The sequence below is a fragment of the Neltuma alba genome, unplaced genomic scaffold (genome assembly GCF_004799145.2).
Source record: "Neltuma alba isolate B1F8T4 unplaced genomic scaffold, ASM479914v2 tig00010614_pilon, whole genome shotgun sequence".
Classification (NCBI taxonomy): domain Eukaryota; kingdom Viridiplantae; phylum Streptophyta; class Magnoliopsida; order Fabales; family Fabaceae; genus Neltuma; species Neltuma alba.
In genome coordinates, this window is record NW_021635471.1 from 360,594 (window position 1) to 381,916 (window position 21,323).

Genomic DNA, 21,323 nt, shown 5'->3' on the forward strand with positions numbered 1-21,323 from the left:
AATTCAAAATATATATATAGTTATAGGTTAATTTTCAGCCTCCAAAATTTAGGAGAGTTATTTAGTGAGCCAAAGAAGCTAAAAAGAAAGAAAACTCCTACAAAATGCTAAAGATCAATTTTAAAAACTATGTAAGATTAAAGTAAAAATTTAGAAAAGGGGAGAATTGAGATAAGTTATCTTGTGAAAATAAATGAATAAATAACTTTTTGCCTTTTTCCCCAATTATACGTGTCTTTCCCCTCAATGGTCATTCCCAAATTTTTACCTCTGTGTCACGTTCTCTGCCTCCTTTTCACTACCTTCAAACACCTGTTTCCTTGCATCAGATTTCCTTCAACACGCTTCCCTTCTTTTTGTTAGACAAGAATCGGATCCAATAAGCTTGATGGTGTATATTAGAGTGAGAGTCTGAGAGACAGTGGGAGGCCGATTGAGAGATTGAGAACGAGAGAGAGAGATCAAAGTGTGCAGCGGAGGAGAGAAGAGTGGCCGAATTCCACATGCAACACTAGAGTCTAACCAAGGTAAGCCGTTCAGCCTCTTCCCGTCCTTGATTTCTTTGATTAGAGTGGTCTGAGTTGGGAGAGGGTCATGGGATTCTAGGTGATGTTTTGGGGGCATTAGAGGCGATTAAAACTAAAGGAAAATAATTTACCGAGTAAACTTAAGAAAAGATTTGAACACTGATGGTAGATGTCATTCAAATTCTGGGTCATATTGCCGAGATTGAAGCTTTGTGTTTTAAATCTGTTTTGGTATTTAGCCGCAGCAAGGACGCCCCTGTTTGATCTTCTGCGGTGTCCAAGTTGCTGAAACTGAAATTGCATTATTGAATACTTTGAATGATTACTGATTGAAATCTGGGCTCATCTATGTTCTCAGATTGCATGTGAATTTAAACTGATATACATGTCTGTGTTGCAACTTGCCACTTTCCGAATCGGTGTGTACATGTATATATATTATATATGTAAGTATTTTGAAAGTTGAAAATATAGCAGACTGTACTGTCTTTGTTGCTGTCTATGTGCACGCCATCACCTTCAATTCAAGGAAGCGTAGGAATAAGAACTATATACGTGTATGGTTGTGTGATCTGGATACGTGAAGCTGGAGTATTTTTATATAACTTTCAAAATGCTGCTATTATTGATATTACAACAGTGGTTTAAACTATTAAAATGCTGCTAGATTTCTTAAGGGAACCGGTGAGATTGTTGGATGATAATCAAGCTAAGTGAAAATGATGATAGCTAGTAAATGAGGATGATAATTCAGATTTAACAAGGATGCTGTCATGAGGCCAAACTAAATTATTGAAGCTTGAATAACTAAGCTATATATGTATATATATAAATATATGCGTGTTGTATTATTGTTGCTGGATGAGATGGATGCTGAAAATTGATTTGAACTTGTTAATTGCTGTTTTGGAAGCTGAAATATGTTGAGAATGCTATTGATGTGAATTTTGCTGATTCGTGTTTCAAATTGGATTATTATATCTGTGGACATTTGAACTATTCTAATGTTTTGAGTTTGTAATTGAAGCAAGAAAAGTGGTAATAAATTTCTATATAATACCTGAAATATTAGATGAGTATTCAGATTGTTAAATATGCTGCTAGTATATGATAATGACAGCTTTGTGTGTTTGAAGATATTAAAATGGGTGCTGTTCATGAAAGAACTAACATTTAGAAAACTAAAACATATGACTAATTGGCAATTTGAAGAATGATATTAAATTTGGAAAAGTTTGCTGAATAATCTGGAAAATACTTGTTGAATGAGAAATGTGCAACGTACTTGAATGAGATGATTATAAAGTTGTATGAATGTGACATAATGGATGTGCCGATACTTGCTCATTGAATTTGAATGTCGGAAATTGATATAATATTGTTGTAGCTATTACCAATGATAAATGCTACCCACTGTTTATAATGGTTAGAGTGATATGTGATAACTGAAAGTAAGGAATTCTCAATTCTATTAAGAGTAGTCATGATTGCTGCGTGAGAATTGATTATGTTACTACTACAATCTCATGTTTTGTAATTTAAAGGCTAAGGACATAAAACGGTCACTGTTTTATTAAGAATGACAATGTGTGAATTATTAAAGGCTTAATATAATGAAGAGAATAAAAGGCTTAGAGCTAAAGATCCAACAGAAGTTGCTGTTTGGTATTTATAAAGATAAAGTTGCTGATATATAGTGTTAAACAAATGCCCAAGCGTAGTCGCTAAATTATATGTTTAGATGTTAAACTATTATTCTTAGCTATGTGAGTGAGATTAAATGTTCAAAACAGATAATAAAGGAAACCGAAATGATTGATGAAACCATCCATGTTTGTGAAATGTATAAGAGTGAATTAGACCTGAGGAACTAATTTGAATTTCCTTTTAAATATCTCTAAATGTCAAGTTAATGTTCTATATAGCTATTTATGATCGAAGAGTATTTGAATGATGATTTAAGTTTGTTGTTTTGTGTTCCTGTATGCTAAGCAATTATTTAAGAAGCATGAAGAGTTAATAACTAAGTTAAATCATACTGTCTTAGCTAAATCATAATAGAATAGGAAGTTAAGAGAAACATAAGAAAGGGGAAGTGTTAGAAACTTTTAGAAATACGTAGATGAAGTGTAAATTTTGGGCCAAAATGACCAGCTACCTTAAAAGAAGAGAGTACACTTGAGCAGGGGTTATAAAAAGATTTAGTTAGTTATGGGTTAACCAGAATCCCAATTTTAACTCATCCTATATATGTACTTGAAATGTTAGGATTTAATTGGCGTCCTAACTTACCAAGAAGAAACCAAGAGCAAGGTACCCGCACAGGAGAGCAGGCGGAAGGTAGCTTTAATCATCATTTTATATGTTTTGCTTTGGTTGCATGTCTGTTTGTGCCATAATGCTATAGTTAAGCATGAGAACATGTAAATTGCCTTACCAGTTATTGCCATGGCCATATGCATGCATTTCGCTGTCCAGTATATGCGCATTTAACAGCTGTATAGTTATTCAGTTAATCAAATAGCAGCTACACAGTTATTTAGTTAATCAGATAACAGCTGCATAGTTATTTAGTTAATCACATAGCAACTGCACAGTTATTCAGTTAATCAAATAGCAGCTGCACAGTTATGCAGTTAATCAAATAGCAGCTGCTCAATTATTCAGTTATCAGTTGGTAGCTGTTCAGTTAATCTGTATGTATATGCTCAGTTAATCTCAGTTAATCAGTTAGCAGCTGTTTAGTTATTCAGTTACTCAGTTATGCGCAACAGTTATATGAGATTCAGTTAAATAACAGCGAATATGCCTCAGTTAGTTACTTAGTTCGGTAATTTTGTAAGGTGTTGTTCTCCATGCATGCTCAGTTTTATACCATGCATAATATATGAAATATAATTACTGCTATTGGGATTCTTTGAATCTCACCCCTCCTTTCTATTTAACCATAGGGCCCAGTTCATCCAAAGGAAAAGAGAAGCTGGTGGAAGCTTAGCTAAGGTGGAAGGAAAGAAGAGCTTAGTGTTTAGTTAGTTAATTAATCCAGAATGTTTTTGTGTTTGTTTCCCCCTTCCTTTTGTGATGCTTATATTTCATTTGGTGAGGTTATGTAATTTCCACTCATGGGATGTATGTACCTCCATAAGGAGTGGTGTTTTGGGGGTAACTTAGCATAACTGGGTACTTAGCATACATATATGCATATATTAATGACCTATCTATAGTATGAATGGTTTAGGATTTACCAAGTATGATTTATTAACGCTGAAACAAAAAAGTAGAGTTTTCTGTAGAAACATCTGTATAACTCTGATAAATTGTTGTTGTTATTAGATCACGGTAGTATGATTTCAGGTCTTATTATATCATATAAAACTTTCAAAGTTTAAAGTTATAAGTTTTGAGTCAAAGCAGATAAAAAGTTTTAAAAATACCACCTTTTTAGTGTAAACTCTCAACCATAGTTTTTAAATCTACTTTCGTAAAGGTATATAGAGTAGGATGTTACAGACACAAATGATGAATGTTTGTGTTTGGCTCATAATAGAATAGAAGAGTACCTCGAAAATGGTTTGTCTGATAGGATAAAAATGACAAAGGAATGGAAACATAAAAGAGCAGAAACCCAAGCATTATAAGCATAATCAGAATAAATTGTGACACTCGTTGGATTGTTTGTTATTGAAAGAAATTTATAATATAATACGATTTTAGTTTTCTAATCATAATTTGTCAATGATACAATTTACTGTAAATATTATATTTTTCATTCAGTTTTTAAAAGTTTGCCAAACTTTTGGAGCTGTTGCCTTCAAAAGTTAAGACGCTAGAGATGGAATAGTTCAAGTCCTCATTTAGTGTTTATCATAATGATGAGTATCGCGTACTCATTGTTATGACAAAATTTAGACCCTTCAAAATTTGATCTGAATGATTTGCATTTAAAATTTTTTAACCTATAATTTTTTAATGATAAATTTATTTTTTAAAAGAAGTGCCAATTATAAGATTATCTTGATTTTAAATTTTATATCTATTAAAATAAAAAATTATTTAAATATAAAAAATTGGAATAAATACGGACCATCAAGTTATAAATCTGTACCATATAACGGATGAGCATGAAATTTGCTCCCCAATAATTCATATCATCGCTGATTAAAAATTCTCAATATTCAGCTTCCCCACTCTTGTTTTCTTTACCCTTTACTCGTGTGCCGCCATATTAAATATAAATAGTCAATACATAATAGTTCAAAATTGTCAACTGATATGTGAAAGGCTCGAAAGAATAATATGAACGTTATCGGACCTTATGGAGTACTCAGTTTCACAATATAAGTTGTTTCTAAAGGAATGACTTGGTGTAAAATATAAGTAACTTAAAGAGTAATTAATGCTTACTTATCAATTTTGCCCCTACAATATTGTTTAAATGTAACTCTTTGTTTTTTTTTCTTTATTGAATTTTTTTTTTCAATTTGAAACAGAGTTAATGATTTAATTACCATTTTTTGATACTGATAAATTAGTTAAAATAATTTATATTGCGGACTGGTGGGAGATTACAAATGGGCTTGGGGCATGGAGATGAGAGGATATTTGAATAGGAAGACACCACATCTTAAAATGTTAAGACTTGTTTATAGATTCATTCACTTGTATATATCAATTCTATTTATTACTTCTAGGCGTTAATATAGCACTCAGTTGACTTATTTTGAGATTAAAAAATTAATAAATTACCTTAAAGTATTTATATTTGTCTTTTTTCTCCAAATTTTGATATATACTCTAATGATACACGTAAGTGTTTTAGAGAAATCATGTAATATATGCTATAATTAAATAATTTTGTAACTTTTTTAATGTCTTTAAATTAGTTAACTGGGTCTTATATTAAAAACTATACTTTTCACGTCATCCACGCTTGACATCTAGCATGGTCAAGTTATCAGATTCAATATGCTCCATTATCGACCTAAGTTATATATGATATCAAAAAGTCAAATATTTTGCAAAAAAAAAAAAAAGTATTGTGATTAACATGATGCTTTGATCTATTATTTAATTTTGGAAATGCATACCATGAACAATAAAAAACAGTGAAATTAGAAATCCAAGAGGACAAAATTGAAATGAAATGCTAGCTTGCCGGAAGAAAATAGCATAAAATAATTATTGGGTTTTAGATGTACCTAGAGGTGATGTTTGGTATGCATTTTGCCTATACGAAGTCTGTTTACATATATGGATACAGACCTATGGTTTACATCAAATGCATAGACAGGAAGAGTTTTGGAGAAGTCTTTCAGGGAGGAGAAAGAGTAGTTAGTCTGCCAAAAAAAAAAATTCTGATCATGCGTGTATGTTGAAATACACATACTCTACTCACAAATAACCCTTCCCATCAAAATTTAAATTAAAGATTAGATATTTTACTAATATCTATCCTAATCTTTTAATAATCGCAACTGGACCCAAAATCTTTTGGGCTTGGACCTAATCCACAAAGGACGGATTAAGTTTTATCCCAACAATAATTGAAACCATGCAGATCTGAATGGGTTAGAAGATTAAAGCGCCTTGCAATTACAATATCATAGAATGTAGAAGCAATCAGTTTGGTATGAAGGAAACAGATAGAAGGACAGGAGAAGAAAATTTTTGATGAGCTCAATTTAAAAAATTGAAGAAGTGGAGTTAAAAGCTTTTAGTCATTTTTTCTTACTCTTTTATCTTACATCTTCTATTCATCAAAATTTTATAACCTCATTTTTCTAATTTTTAAAATTGAACTCATTAAAATTTTTTCTCCCCCCCCTTCTAATTCACTCATACCAAACATAGAGTTAGCATCTGGACTTCGTCAAATTGATACTAAATAATTTAGCATCTTTATATTTAATTCTTTGCAAAAAAAAAAAAAAATCTCGTATGATGTTAAATTGATGCTAACGTAGCTAACAATAAACCGTCGGAAACAATCCCAAAAAAAAAAAAACGCAAAATAATATGACAACCTGCGGCAAAAACGACAATTTCATGGGTAAACCAACACATTTGGTATATTTTAATTACAATATGTCATTTATAAATTTGTCATTTTAATTATAATTATAAATTCATGGGAAAACAACACTCAGTTTGTTTGTAATACATATGTTGCCGTGTAATATAATACTGAGAATTGTCGACAATCACATGCCTCAGACGAATTCCAATTTTCATTAAGAAATTATATCCATGGTCTGAACATCAAATAATTTAAGCACAGCATGCACCTTCTTAACTATTAAATCATTGGTTTTTGGGACATAACTAGTAAAATATAATAGGGTAGGTAGATTGATTTTTGGGACATAACTAGTAAAATATAATAGGGTAGGTAGATTTACATTGGATTTCAATATGACCAAAACATAAACATGTGAAGATACCTTTAATTTTACCACTCGCTGGTTAATTGCATAGGGTGCCCGAATATTCTGACAAACTAGGTGAAATATCTATTTCTTTCCATGGCATCGAGATATGGTATAGATAGAGTGCTCAACAAATGGTGTAGCTGCAGCCACCGCTTCTCTCATCTCAGCCTTTAGATTTATCCTCCAATCACTCGCAACAACAACTCGTATGCATCATCCTTTACCACTCTTTCTTCAATTCTGAAGCATTTTCTTGTTTTCTATACTTGCTTTTCGCTTATTATTTTTAAGGTAACTTCTGTTTAATTCCTCCATTATTATTACACTTTCAAAGATATACACTTGTTAGATTGCAAGTATGTATCCTGTGCCTTTCAATCGTGATAATGCCTTTTCTTAATTTTGTTACATTCCCTTTAATTTGCTCACACCTTGTGAGATTGCTCATGTTTAATTTATGACAATGCATAGTGTTTCTTTTAAGGTATTTTTTTATGGTATTGTTTTTACACTTTTTTAATTATATAATTGGACTTCCTACATAATTTTTTTTAATGTTTTTATCTTTAGAAGCCTAATGAAAAATAAACATTATAACATAAAACAATTCATACCAAAAATTATAGTTTTTTTTTTATAAAGGGAAAACTAGACATGACGTCCCATCCCAACCCGAGATGAAAATTAATCCCATCCTATCCCATGAATGGCCTAGTTTTCATTTTTTATCTTGGGACTTGTCATTGTAAGATGCTCTATTATCATTGGGACTTTTTAGCAATTACGTTCATTTTTTGGGACTTCATAACAATTCTCCTTATAATTTTCTCATGCAAATATTACAATGTAAAAAACATGTTTACATTAGAAAAAAATGTTTAATATGTATCCACTTTTTATATTCTTTTTATTTAAAAAAAAACAAAAACAGATAAACTTTAAATGCAGGCAAAGCACATTATGTAAATTGTTTAATCACAATAATATGTCCTAAAAATTTCAAGTGGTCTAACAATTACTTGCCTTCAACTTATTACTCCTACTTCTTGTATACCCCTTCAAATTCAAGTCCATGATTAACTACATAAGTATCGGCTCCCCTCTTGTCGGAACCATGACCAAGGTCGGCCTAATCATGTGGGCTTCAAAAGATGTAACACAGTCCCATTTTGGGCTCTAAACGCGGGGTGCAGTCATGGATTTTAAAATTGTCTCCTCACACCAATAGAAGTTACATTTAACGGAAGAGACTAATCCCTTATAAAATAATGAACTAATGTTCAAATTTCTACTAAGAGATATGCACACATTTAAGCAGTATCTTGAATGAAATTGTCTCTAATATGTGTCTCTTCACAAGTTCCAAATAAAAACAAACTTTGATACCACTTCTAAAGATACCATGTCTTAGCCCAAAACCTTAAGGTTTGAGTTTATGAATCCTTCTAGATTTATATATATGTTTTTATTAAAACCAATTCCATTCAATACGAGACTTTCCACATCAAGTCATGTCTACACTCATACTTGAAATCCTAAATATCTTAATCAAAGTGTCAGCCTATTATTGACCACACAAACATGCTCCCTCCATATTGAAAACGTTACAAATATCAAGTCCCTACTAAACCTTAACCAAGGCCATCATCCCAAATTGAATCCATTCCTTTTTTTTTTTTTGGACTGAATCGAATCCATTCCTTTAATGGTGTGTGAAACACACAAGTCGGTGGTGCTACAACTAGGGCCAATCCTTTCTTACTCTTCAAAGAATACGCAATTACAAGCTTCAAATGATGTCTTTATACAAGCGGAAGTCTAATTTTGATATATACCACTTAATTATAAGGAATGAATAAGAACAAAACAAAAATGGGGATCAACACTTGAAATGGGAAGTTTACAATTTGGCCGGGAGCAAAGGGGTGAGTAAGTATTTGAGTAGAACGATCAGCGGAAAATTACCACATTTTAACCTCAGTTATCAAGGCTTGAGTTTATAGGTTCATTGATCACTTTTATATACACTTTATTAAGCTCAATTTTGTCTAAGTTGAAGCTTTATCACGTTAGATCAATAGTCACCCATACTTGACATCATCTGGCAGTAAAAATTTTGGATTTAATACGCTTTGGGAACATTATTCTCGACTTGGGTTGTACATCATATTAAAAAGGTATTTTGAAATAATTTTGTGGTTAAGAACTTTTGACCTATCATTTTCGTGCCATGAATAATAAATAACGAGAAAATCAAAAGCCCCAAACGACAAAAATGAAAAGATCTGCTGATTTATCCAAAAGATAACATAAAATAAAATCATTAAGAATTGAGTGTGGAAAAAGACGATCAAAGCGCCTTGTAATTCTCCCCTATGCAATTACGACATCATAGAATCACCACTCGTAGCATATGGACTTCATCAAGTCTTTTCATCTTTATATTTAATTCTTTAAGCCCCCACGCCCAACGCATAACAATTTGACATTTTGCAGCAAAAGCGACAACTTTATAGGGGAGACCAACAAATTTTTCTTGGCCAATAGAAAGCTAACACATTTAATATATTACAATGATAAATTTGTAATTTACAATTACAATTTTTGTCTCAGTCAGTTTGTTTGCTATGTATATGTTGTCGTGTAATATAACAGAAAATTGACTACGTTCACATGCCTCTAATATAAATTCCTATGTTCACTGAGAAATTAAAAAATTTTAATATGGATGCATGGTTTGAACATCAATAATTTAAGCACAGCGTGCACCTTCTTTACCAATTTTAGGTGACATAATTAGTAAAATATCATAGGGTAGGGTAGGGTAGGGTAGGTAGATTGACATTGGATTGTTTTTTTTTGGTGCCAGACTGACATTGGATTTACATAACTATTAAAATAGGACATGAATGAAGGATGGAATGGAGAGGATCATGTGCGGTGTGGTTCATAATAGAAGAGGGTATCTTTTCAATAGTTTGTTTGGTAAGATATATATGATGAAGGAATGATAACATAGAAGAGCAAAACGCCCAGTAGAATTGTTTGTTCTTGGTGAAAAATTTACAAGGTGATACGATTTTAATTTTCTATTTATAATTTGCTATAAATTTTATATTTTCTATTAATTCTTTAAAAGCTTGCCTCACTTTAAAGCTTTTTTTATGTGTTTGATTCTCTAATTTTACATTAAATTTCAATTTAGTCTCTTAAGTTTATAAAGCATATTTTTAGTCATTCCTTAATTTTAACACCCTTAGTTTTATTTAACAAAAATGCTTATTCATGAAATTTACATAGTGACTTTACAACTAAACGTTGATAAAGTATAATTAAATTTTAAGATATAAAATGATTATATATCAACGAATTATAACGTCGGGCATATTGTAATGATCTCAATTCCAAAATACCTCAACACAATGGAATCATTAGCATATATTTAATATTCAATCCAGTTATAACTATACGCATATGAGAATACATTTAAATAGTATTGTAAACAACTGATAGAAACAGAGGAAAGATACAGAGGGGAGGGGAAGATACGAAAGCCACAGAGAGAGGACTCCCAAGAGCGGGACCAAAGAGAGAAGATCATCCAAAATCATCCGCACCCTTTTCACTAACCCTCCTCTGCATATATAGCGTTGCTTTCATATTGTTGAGATTCCATTCGGTTATTGCTAACAGCATCATGCAAAGGCACAATACTTGTTGGTGATCATAAGCCACGTGTCCTCTTTGGGTCCCACTAATGTTTGGAGAATCATGACACATATTTTGTCGGTATTTAATTGCAAACTCACCACGTAAATTTGTTGAGCTAACATTTTTTTTATTAAATAAAACTAATGGCGTTAAGATTAAGAAACAAAATATACACTTTCTAAACTTAAAAAATTAAATTGAAATTTGAAGTAAATTTAGAGAACTAAATATATACTTTAACCCTCTTCCCCTAAAGTCATGGCCTTGGAGACAGATCGTTCATATATTCACTGGTTAAAATTTCTAAATATTCAGCTTCCCCACTTTTCTAGTTTTCTTTGCCTTTAAATGGTGTCTTTATACAAGCAAAGGACGAAACCTGATTTTGATACACACACACACACACACACCACTTAATTATAAGGAATGAATGAGAACAAAACAATGAGGATCAACACTTGAAATGGGAAGTTTACAATTTGGCCGGGAGCAAAGGGATGAGTAAGTATTTGAGTAGAACGATCAGTGGAAAGTTACCCCATTTTAACCTCAGGTATCAAGACTTGTTTTTTGACCAGCCTCAGGTATCAAGACTTGAGTTTATAGGTTCATTGATAACTTTTATGTATACTTTATTAAGCTCAATTTCATCTAAGTTGAAGCTTTATCACATTAGATCAAGATTCACCATACCTGACATCATCTAACAGTCAAGTTTTTAGATTTAATATGCTTTGGGAACATTATTCTCGACTTGGGTTTTATATAATATTAAAAAGGTATTTTGAAATAATTTTGTGGTTAAGAACTTTTGACCTATCATTTTCGTGCCATGAATAATAAATAACGAGAAAATCAAAACCTCAAGCGACAAAAATGAAAAGATCTGCTGATTTTCCCAAAAGAGAGCATAAAATAAAATCATTAAGAATTGATTGTGGAAGAAGACGATCAAAGCGCCTCGTAATTCTCCCTTATGCAATTACAGCATCATGGAATCAACCCTTGTAGCATATGGCCTTCGTCAAGTCTTTTCATGTTTATATTTAATTCTTGACGCCCCCACGCCCAACGTATAACAATTTGACATTTTGCAGCAAAAGTGACAACTTTCTAGGGGAAAACCCACAAATTTTTCTTGGCCAATAAAAAGCTAACACATTCAATATATTATAATGATAAATTTGTAATTTAAAATTACAATTTTGGTTAAACTATAAATTTTGTCCTTTAATTTTATATAAGAATTTAATTTGATCCGTTAACTTTAAAAAGTATATTTTTAGTCTTTTAACCGTATCATTTTTTAAAAAATGATGACATTAAGATCTTACATATTGATAAAATATTATTAAATGCAGACATATTAAGTTTAGTTATCAAAAAATCTGTGATTATTGTAAAAAATAATTATTGAAACCTAATGATTTTAGAGTTAAAGGACCAAATATGTGTTTCTTAAAATTAAGGGATCAAATTAAAATATTACATAAAAGTCAAAGGATCAAATGTATACTTTAACCTTATAATTTTTGTCTCACTAAGTTTGCTTGCTATGCATATGCTGTCGTGTGATATAATAGAAAAATGGCTACATTCACATGCCTTTAATATGAATTCCGATGTTCATTGAGAAATTAAAAAAATTTAATATGGATGCATGGTTTGAAGTTTGAACATCAATAATTCAGGCACAGCATGCACCTTCTTTACTATTAAATTATTCATTTTTGGTGAGATAATTAATAAAATATCATAGGATAGGGTAGGTAGATTTACGCTGGATTTACATAACTACTAAAACATAATAGGGTAGATAAATAGATTTACATTGGATTTTATCACTCGTCCCAATGCTTATTGTGCCGCAATATTCTTTTTTTTTTTTGACAACATTCTAATTCTTTCTAGCTACGGTCGGTATAGATAATTAATTGAATATCCATACGTTAGTTTGGAAATTCTGAGAAAGTTTCAAGATTTTTTACAAGACAATTTTATATTTTAAAAAGAACAAGCATATGGATATGATTTTAGATCGTTACTGTTAAAATGAACAATGTTTATTAAAAGGTGGTTTTTAATAGTATAGTATATATATTATTTAAGCAAACAAATTAATACAACATAAAATTCATGGTAAGTTATGATATTAATAAAATTATAAATTTATAAATAATATGACTAATGATGCATGCAGGCACGTACCGTTATTTTAATTATCTTGGTGATAAGTTTGAGGAAGCTCTTCAAGAATGATTTTCAACTCACGTCGGTCAGTATGGTTACCGAACTTTGATACGCATGAATCTTTTTCTAAGAAAAGAGAAATGAAAGAAAAACTCTTGCTCCTCTGTTTCCCTGTTTGAGATATGAGTCAGGGTTAATATTGGTCCTTACTCCTTACAGGTTGATTGAATTTTGCTTTTGTTCTTTTTAGTTTCATAAGGATTTGGTCTAAATTTAAATGTATTTATATGGATCAAAACTACAAGGACCAGTAAAATTGTTTGTTTTTTGTGAAAATTTTACAAGACTATACGATTTTAATTTTCTATTTATAATTTGCTATAAATATTTTTTAAATTAATTCTTTAAAAGCTTGCCTCATTTTAGAGCTTTTTTTTTTGGTTAGGTTAAAGTATGTTTTTGATTCTCTAATTTTACATTAATTTTTAGTTTAGCCTCTTAAATTTATAAAGTATATTTTTAGTCTCTTAATTTTAACACTGTCAGTTTCATTTAACAAAAAAGTTGATTCATCAAACTTACATAGTGACTTTAGAATTTAATGTTGATAAAGTATGATTAAACTTTAAAATATAAAATGATTATATCAAAGAATTATAATAGAGGGCATATTTTGTCAGTATTTAATTACAAACTCACCATGTAAATTTGTTGAGTCAACATTTTTCATTAAATAAAACCAATGATGTTGGGATTAAGAAACTAAATACACACTTTCTAAACTTGAAAAATTAAATTAAAAGTTGAAGTAAATTTAGAGAACTAAATATATACTTTAACCCCTTCTCCTAAAGTCATGGCCTTGGAAACATATCGTTCATATATTCATTGGTTAAAATTTCTCAATATTCAGCTTCCCCACTTTTCTATTTTTTTTGCCTTTAACTTGTGTGCGTCCATATCAAATATAAATAATTAAAACGAGATATTTCAAAATTTTTTATTGAGATGTCAAAACTCAAAAAGTAATACTAGTAGTAATAATAAACAATTTTAATTAGTTACATCTAATTTGAAAGATTCATAAATTAGACAATGTAGAAGTTAAAGGAATTAGATATGTGAGGAATAGAAAAGAAAAGTTTGAAAATTCTTCCGTGTCTGTAGAACGAGTTCAACCACCACGTTACTATTACAAGCCATGAGGGATTCAGTTTCATTCTTATTGTAGTGATGAGTACAAATGAGACCATCCAAACTGAAGTTGGACAGGCTATATTTAATTTAATTTCATTGGTAATATTATAATTTTTCTTAAAAAGATATTAAATTTCTATCCTAAATTTAGTGTTTTTAATTTTTAAATAATAAATATACTAACATATTAAAAGTTAAGCTGCTCATCACTTAATGCTTGATCAGGCTACATGCTAGTGATTCAAATCTGTCAAAAGTAAATTAAAAATTAAAGAGATTCGCGAACCATTAATGTGTCTAGTTCTAAATGACATATTAAAATTGGTTTTTGTATAGTTTACACTCATTTCTCGTTACTTATTTATAACTCAAGTGTCGATTATATTACCACTAAATAATTATAATTACTAATAAGGTCAGGAGGTGCAATTTAATTTTAAAACTTTAAAATTTAATAATCTTTAATAATTAGTTGCATGATTATCCTTGTTTTGAAATAGTTGTACAATGAGTTAACTTCAAAGTTATTGAAAATATACCTTAAAAATTTGTCATTATAATAGACTTGATTCATATGAAGTTTAATTTGATGAAGAAAGTTGCTAATGTTGTGGTAATTTTCTCTTAAAAATCTAGTAGAATTTTCATTTATTTAATTAAATTTTTTAAGAGCTTCACCAAAAGAAAGCATATCATTGTTTATCTGTATATAAAGAATTCTATAAGCTTATTTGATAATCCCAAATAAGGATATTGTTTTATAAAAATTAGGCTAAATTATACACAACCTCCATGAACTTTGAATCATGTACAGATCGATAACTCCAGTCCTCCATAACCGTTGGAACTTTATAATGAACCTCTTAAACTTTTATATTTATGCAAATAATGCCCGTATGATTAGTTTTGTACATCACTTACCCTCATGCAGCTTAAAATTTGGGGAGATTATTTACATATCAATTAAAGTTTGAGGGACTATCTGCACACAAAATACAATTTAAGAGGGTATATCACTGATAATGAGGGGTCACCCGCATAGACTTGAAAGCTGATAAAAGTTTGTTATTAAATTTTAATAGTTATTTGCAGATGATTCAAAGTTTGGAAGAGTTTTAATTTGTGTGATTCAGTATAAAAATTGTAATAAAGTTTAGGTTTGATGGGTTGAAATTAGGCTTAGCTTAAGTTGGACTACAAATCCAAAAAAAATAATTAAATGAATTGGGGACATTGGGATTGGGATTATGTTTGCCTACATATTTAATATAGTAGCTTCATATGTTAGATAACCATAACCATATGTTGCGGTAATACTCCTTCGTCCCTTTTTATAAGAAACAATTATCATTTTTATCTGGTTCCTACTTATAAAAAGCATTTGCAAGATATTTCAAATTTTCTTGGCTTGTTTCTTATGTTGTCCCAATTAATTACTCATTTTAATAATCAATGTATTTATTATCTTATTTTTCAGACCATCATCCCTCTTCATCACATATTCTCTCTCTTTTATAATTTTCTTTATTTTAATAATTTTTTTATACACTCTCCCCCTCATCAATAAGAGTATTTTTTTAAAAATTATAATTTCTATATATATAGTTTTTAATTAAATTTAATTAACTTTGTAATTTGTGTGATTTAGTGAAATGATTCTTATGAACTGAAACGAAGGGAACACTAGTTTGGTGAGCAATTTTTTTGAAAATAAAATAGATTAGAATCTTATATTTAACACTAAATTAAATCTCTAATTAGTTCCTGCATTAAATATAGGAGGTAGTAAATTTATAACATCCTGCGGGGGGGCCCCCATATGATACTTTAATTAAGAGCATTGCTTTCATAGGGCATGCTAATCTTTTTTCCCTTAAAACCTTTAATATGCTTCACGCTGGCTTTTGCTTTTTGCTTTTTGTTCAAGTATCTGTAGTAACCACTGATTATCGTTAAGGAAGTTCTGTAATCTGAATCCAAAAGACACCTCAAACCAAATAGCTATGGACCAAATCAAATAGTTACATGCAACATCTTATGGGCTTCTTAACAATCAGTGCATATTATAAACCAGGGTTAATATAAGCTTTTCAAATTTATTCTCATTTTAGTTTTTGGTCTTTCAAATTTTTTTTAATTTAAAATATTAGTCCTTATAATCTAATAAAAATTTGGATTATTTTATCTTTTGAGAAATCAAAACTTATAATTTAAAACTTAAAAAACTAAAAACAAAACAAAAATAAATTTGAGAGATCAGCTAATTAAGCCCCGTTACCAAAGATGAAACTACAAGAAGCCCAAAAAGATCATATCAAAGCAACACGGAAATTAACTATGACCTCGAAGACATGAAAGGCTTAGAAACATGAGCAGATAAATTATTAAGGAAGAGGGTCCTACAGCCTATCAAAGTCGTACATAAAATAATTAAAAAACAATATTACCGGGGCAGGTTAATGAAGACAAAGTTGTATAACTACAAACCATAAACTTCAAGACATGAAAGAATTAGAAAAATGAGCAGATAAATTATTAAGGAAAAGGGTCTTACAGCCTGTCAAAGTCGTACATAAAACAATTAAAGGACAGGTAAATGAAGACAAAGTCGTGGATGAAAACAAAAGACATGAAAGAGAAGAAATTAAAAGATAACCACACTAAGGAGAGTCACATGATACGTAGGAGGAAAAAATGAGCCAAAAATCTAAGAAAACCGACCAGGTATGAATCATACGACGAAGATGCACCTGTTTTCCTTTTGGGGGACAATCCTCTTTTTTCCAGGATAGACAGTAGGCGGCTCTGGCGTTTTTGTCTGTGATTTCTTAAAGAATTGGATACAGATAACAAGTTTCAATGTGGTGGGGCTCGCTGGGAGATTATCTAGGCCTTTTTGTTTTTATGTTTTTGTTTTCATGTCTTTAGAGTAGTTTTATATAAATATTTTTTTAAATAAGTTCTGAAAATAAAAAACAAAAAATATTTTTGGATCACTGTTCTAAAAAATTGTATACAAAGGAACATGACATAGTTCATAATTGTCTCTTATAATAAACAACAAGAAACATCTGGAGTATAAATTTTGTAAACCACCTAACTTGATTATTTAAATCTTACTAAAACATGAAAAATAGTGTAATGCTGGAGCTTAATGTAATTTACAAGGTTAATATTAAAAATTAATTAAATTTATATTCGGGTGTTAGGTTGATATGCTACGGTTAGACATGACACAGGTGGTCCCTGCGCATTCAGTAAGCGTAGGTTTGGAGACAAAAATGCTGATGCAAGAGATGAGATGTAAAAGAATTATCCAATGAATTGATGACACCTATTACCAGCAACCCTGAATATGTAAATGGGCGCCTGCTTAATTTGTGGATCAAGGACTGGGTCCATTTAGCATATCAAATCAACCAATTAATATCACATAAAATTTGTCAAAAGAAATACTTCCTCCCGTTCTTATTATAGAACATTTTTAACTAATTCTCACATATTAAAAATAACAGTTAAATTATTAAATTTGTCGTAATTTTTTTCAAAATTATCCCTAGCTTAAATGATATGATGTAGATAGATAAACACAAACTTCTATAAACTTTTTATTATTAATAAGGGTAAAATTAGCTAAAGTAACAATTAACGAGTTGTTAATTACTTATATTTAGAACTAAAAATTCTTTTTAGACGATGCACTATAATAAGAACCAGAGGATGTATATTATTATTCATAGTAACCAAGGAAACCAAACTATCTTCAAAGTTGTTAAATGGTTTGTCGATGTAATTAACTAGCTTGGATTGACAAAGAATTTGATCGACATTGAATGGAATGCCATCAGTGAGGGGCGGCCATGGATCTTCGTTCTCTGCATCCTTTCTCTCAATCATTTTTTTTCCTCCTCATTTCATCCTTATCATTTGATAGAAAAATGAATAGTTTAAGATTCAATATTTTATGGAATTATTTTTGCCTATTTGCAAGTGGTTTACAGCTGTGTAATGTCTCGAACAAATTTTAATATTTTACATTTATTCCTAATGATGTTAAAAATTAGATTAAAATGAATTTTTTAAAAACAAATGGGAAGTCTCTATAATTTTAGTACATCACATGAAAGATTACCGTATTTTACTAAACATTCTTTTTCTATGAAAGTATTTGATAATTTGTAATTTTATGACGAAAAGCGTTTTTCAAATATTCTTAATACGTTTTATTTTATTTTTTGAATCATTTTATATATTATAATTAATATAACTTTTCTCATGAAAACTAAATTTTAATTTATAGGACGATAAATATATTATACATAGAGAATCACAATTTAATGTCCATAAATAGGATGCTGCGGTTCGGTGAGCAATCCTTGTAACAAGTCAAGGGTGGATTCCGCACATTGAAGCTCATTTTTTATTTAAAAGAATGTAAAAATAGATATGTTAAAACATTTTTTATGGTAAATATATGTAATAATTTATAATTGTTATATTTAAAAGATAAAATAATTCATATAACATATAAAATTCGCAAAACAAATTATACTATTCACATGAATTGTGCAACTTTTAAATATATGACGTATACGCGTATTAACTTGGTCTAATGCTGAGAGGGCAAAAAAAAACAAAGTGTGGCGAAACGTAACCAGAAGACTAAAGACAAAAATGCCGGCAGAAAAGATGTGGTCATAAAATAAGACATTATTATTAGCCAATGAAATAATAGTGACGGAATGCTCATCTTAATCTCAACCAACCACGCTAATTTTCGATGGTCCAGAATTAATTTTAACTTTATATATCTTTTGAATTATTTTTTAATAGATACAAAATTCAAAATAACGATTATGTTAGAAATAAATTTATTATTGAAAAGAATTTCGGATTATAAAAATTTTAAATTTGAACAAGTCATCAAATTTTAGATTATCTAAATTGCATTACAGTGAAATAAGTACTGAATGAAAACCTCCATCCATTGCTAGTCTCCCGACATATTTACATGTAAATGTGTATATGTCTTTTGATATTAACCTACTTAATTTGTGGATTAAATATCGGGTCCATTTAGCTTTTACAATCAACCTATATATATATATATATATATATATATAATATCACATAAAATTTATAATAAGATGACATTATAATTCATAGCAATTAGTGATACTAACCTAATCATGGCCCCCACCTCTTGAAAATTATGAAAATGATTTGTTTTGGATGCAGCGGGCTCAGATTGATGAGAACTTCCATCTACATTGAAAGGAATGACTACCAATGAGGAACCTATTATAATGAAGTGTGTCAGGTCGTGTTCCTTTCTTTCAACAACTTTGAATTTTCATGAGCTGAGCAGTGAATGTATAGAAAATGACTTCTTCTCATTAAGTGGGATTAAGTTTTGAATTGAAGGTTCAAGAAAGTTTCACTAAAAGAAAAAAAATATTTTCTAAATTTAAAATTGCTGTTCTTAAAATGTTTCAGAGTAAAATATAAAATAAAAAAATTAAATATGAAATGTTCAAATATAAATTTAGATTATTTATATTTACCCCCCCCCCCCAAAAAAAGAGAGGAAGAAGAGTGGATACTTTTAACACCAAACCTTGAATATTCTGATAATGTTCTCATTAGATATAAGATATATCGTCCGGGTTAAAAGGAAGAAATCTGCCTGAAAATATTATCATGGGAATAATATGCTAATGAGGATTTAAGAATCTCTATGTATGAGACTTTTGATTACTTGCTTAGAGAATTAACTAAGATTGCTTTAAATTACAAGCTGCAGAAGCTCGTAAAGGAACTTCAGATGAATATAAAATCCCATGACAAATATTGAAAGAATTCATCATAAACTCTGTGGTTTTCCATTACTTATCATTCAGCTAATTAATTTTTCATCAATGTAGTGTTGTTATAAATATTGTTCACATGAATAATTTTCTGTCCTCATCCAAGTAGCATTGAACAAGATTTGCAACTGCTATAATTACACACACGCGCGGTGGATATGATAGTTGATTTCTAAACTCAAGAACTTGTATGTCATCCCCTCCCCCCCCCCCCAAAAAAAGCAATTTCTCCTTGTTTATAAATTATATAGGGTTAATATGACTTTTGATCCCAAAAATTTGGCCTCATTTTAATTTCTTCATATTTCTAAAATATATACAGAAAGTTTGTGTAACATATATTTTAATTTCAAAGAAAGTTTATAATAAATATGTAAGAAATGCATTTTTTCCTCTCAAATATGTCCATCCTTATTTATAAATGAGTAGGTTAGTAGGTGTGAGTAAGAAAAAAGATGAAAGAGATTGTGTGGGAAAAAAATAATGAGTGAGTATATATTAATTAAAGATAAAGTAGAAAAAAATGTATTTATTATTTATATAAACCTAAAGTAGATCTTACAAAAAAGGACGAAACAATCCAAGAAATTAGATTTTGTAAGAAGAGACGGAGAAGGTATTAGATTTTCTTAACCTAATGCTCCTCTGATTCTATTTATAAATCACACTTTGAGTATATTTGACCAAAACTTAAAAATTAAATCTCATTAACTCTACCTTAAAATTTAATAACTTTCTGACGCTACTCATAATTAATACATACATTTTTCAAACAAATAACAATTTACACTGTAATAAATGACAGATAAAATAGTTTATTCATGATATAAAGTGACTTGTAAACAGTAATTAAAATAACATTTTCTTTCTGTCTTATAGGAGAAATTATTTTTTAATTCTGTTTTATCATTATTTTATTTTACTTAATTTTTTTATCTTTTCAGGTGATTTAAATTTTTAATCATTTCAAGTATTTGATATTTCTAAGATATAAAAAATGATTAAAATAGTTTTCATCTTCAAGAAACTTCAGCTTATTTTTTTCTTCAAATAACAAGTATGTACCATTTATATATACCACTATCTTTCCCAGCCACTTATTATCAATATAATTAATAACTCGCAGAAGTCAAATTTTAAATCGTGTACATTGAATAATACAATTTGATTTTATATTTACTATATAATTCTCTCATTTCAATACCTACGAAAACTGGACATCAAACGTGCTTCACGATCTGGCCAAAAAAAAAAAAAAAGGTGCTTCACGATGAAATTCGTTGACTGTCGATAGGAGAGAAAAAGATATTGATTCATGACCCGTTAAATCATAACAAATAAATTAGTCTAAGCACCGAACTCACGGATTAATTATTTTTTTTATAAAAGAAAGTTTGGTTGAA

General features: G+C 29.7%; 1 long non-coding RNA gene across 1 annotated transcript; it reads left to right on the top strand.

The window, feature by feature from the left end:
- Positions 1 to 383: 383 nt before the first annotated feature.
- LOC114757592 (uncharacterized) lies at positions 384 to 3,778 on the top strand. The gene is made up of 3 exons (XR_003741586.1): positions 384 to 527; positions 2,796 to 2,867; positions 3,479 to 3,778. It is a non-coding gene; the product is annotated as an uncharacterized LOC114757592 (long non-coding RNA).
- The last annotated feature ends 17,545 nt before the right edge of the window (positions 3,779 to 21,323 follow it).